The sequence below is a fragment of the Molossus molossus genome, unplaced genomic scaffold (genome assembly GCF_014108415.1).
Source record: "Molossus molossus isolate mMolMol1 unplaced genomic scaffold, mMolMol1.p scaffold_m16_p_13, whole genome shotgun sequence".
NCBI classification, from domain to species: domain Eukaryota; kingdom Metazoa; phylum Chordata; class Mammalia; order Chiroptera; family Molossidae; genus Molossus; species Molossus molossus.
The window spans coordinates 53639928-53641890 of NW_023425348.1; the positions used below are offsets into that span (position 1 = coordinate 53639928).

At 50.8% G+C, this 1963-nt stretch overlaps 1 pseudogene; it reads right to left on the reverse strand.

Moving 5' to 3' along the window:
* Positions 1-313: 313 nt before the first annotated feature.
* LOC118628618 lies at positions 314-1748 on the reverse strand (annotated as a pseudogene).
* Positions 1749-1963: the final 215 nt, after the last annotated feature.

Genomic DNA, 1963 nt, shown 5'->3' on the forward strand with positions numbered 1-1963 from the left:
CTAACCGCTGAGCCAAACAGGCCAGGGCAGCCGCTTTATGTTTTAAAATTGTGCTAATCCTCGACATTCTCTCCTTTGTTTGTTGACTGAGAATGCTTTTGGTCATGCTGAGGTATCAGCATGAAAATGTTGTCATGTAAAAACCAAAGTTTTGTTTCACAACGGAAACATTGCCCACACACACACCCCGCCCCTGTTGAGAACTGAATTGTTCGAAATGGGAGATGTTCCAGAACCAAGGTTTGACTGTAAAGTGATGATTTTGGGGGGAATAAAAACTCCAACAGAATCTTAGTCTCTCTCCACCCTGCCTCTAACTCTTGGCTTCTTCCTTCTTACTGGCCTCTTTGGATGACCACACTTGGTGGGCATGCCAGGTCTTCTTGGGCCCTTGGGGACCTCTGTCTTCCTTGCCAGAAGTACAGGTACCATTTCGGATCCACTGTCCTTAGGAGGAGAAGGGCTTTCGACCCTTCCCCAGCCCCCTGGGCAGCCACCTCTTTAGGGACCTGTTCCCAGTCTTTCTTTTGGCTGGCGAAGCAGCACTATTCTCACCTTTGGTGACCATGGGTTTTGAACTCTGACTCCCAGCTTTGGTTTTCCTTTAGGCCTTTGCATCTGCTGGGCTGCTCTTTCTGCCTTGGACCTTTGACTTCCCGTGGGGCCCACTAGCACCAGGAAGCTTTCTCTGCTTGTTGAGGGGCCTTCCTGGCTTTGCCCATTTTTGCCTTGTAGTCCTTGGTCTGGCTCCCTTTTTAGGGGCCCTCCTCCTTGGCTTCATCAGGTCTCCTGGGAGCCATCATAGATGTCTTCCTGGACTGGATCTTTCCTCCTTCCTTCCGGCTTCTTTCTTTCTTTCTTTTCTCTTCTTTTCTTTCTTTCTTTCTTTCTTTCTTTCTTTCTTTCTTTCTTTCTTTCTTTCTTTCTTTCTTTCTCTCTCTCTCTCTCTCTCCCTCCCTCCATCTTTCTCCCTTCTTTCCTCCCTCCCTTCCTCCCTCCTTCCTTCCTTTCTCTCTCTCTCTTTTCCTTCCTTTTCCTTCCTTTTCCTTCCTTCCTTCCTTCCTTCCTTCCTTCCTTCCTTCCTTCCTTCCTTCCCTTCTTCTCTCTCTCTCTCTCTCTCTCTCTCTCTCTCTCTCTCTCTCTTTCTTTTCTGCGTACTTGGGAACTAATTTTAAGCTGCCAGTGGCTCCCTTGCCCTTGAAGTTTGTAAGCCTGATGAGGAAGCCACATTGCATGACCAAATGGCATCTACTGTAGATGGCCCCCACTGTGGTGACTCAGTGCTGCTCTCCTGCCTGCAGTGAGCCCTTCCAGCACCATGTGCAGCACAGCTGGATGGTGATGCAGCACTTAGACATGCTGTGGCTTGGGCCTGGTTTTCAGTCCCACACCACTCAGATGTGGAGATGGTAGAGGTTGAAGAGACTGAGGAGGTCAAAGTGTTGCTGGGAGGCACAATCTCAAGAGCCATTGCACAGGCAGAGGCTGTCACAGTGGTCTGCTTTTCAAATGTGTTGTTTTCAAAGGTTCACAAACTCCAAACAAGCAGCATCTGGCCTCAGCATGCTCTGTATCTCTTGCTAAGTAGCCTCAGGCCTGTCACTTGCAGCAGCCAGCCTCAATTTGCACCTTGGCCTCTCCCAGACACCTCCAAGCCCAGCACTAGTAACAGCCATCTGCATATCCCTTTGTAGCTTACTGGATGGCCTGTGGGCAGGGCACAGGTGGCAGCTGACCTTGGTCTGCATCGCCCAGGAGGCCCCAGACCCAGTGCACTTGGTGGTCAGCTTCAGAAAATACAGGAGCACCACCCAACCACCGCCATGAGTGACATAATCAAGGGGTGGACTTGGCAGGCTTCAGAGCCCCACTAAAGCAAGTCCCGCTCCATGGGGTCAGCCCCTGCACAGGAGCTCCTCCTCTACACTAATGGTCTACCCTCATAGCCTGTCGACCTGGGCAG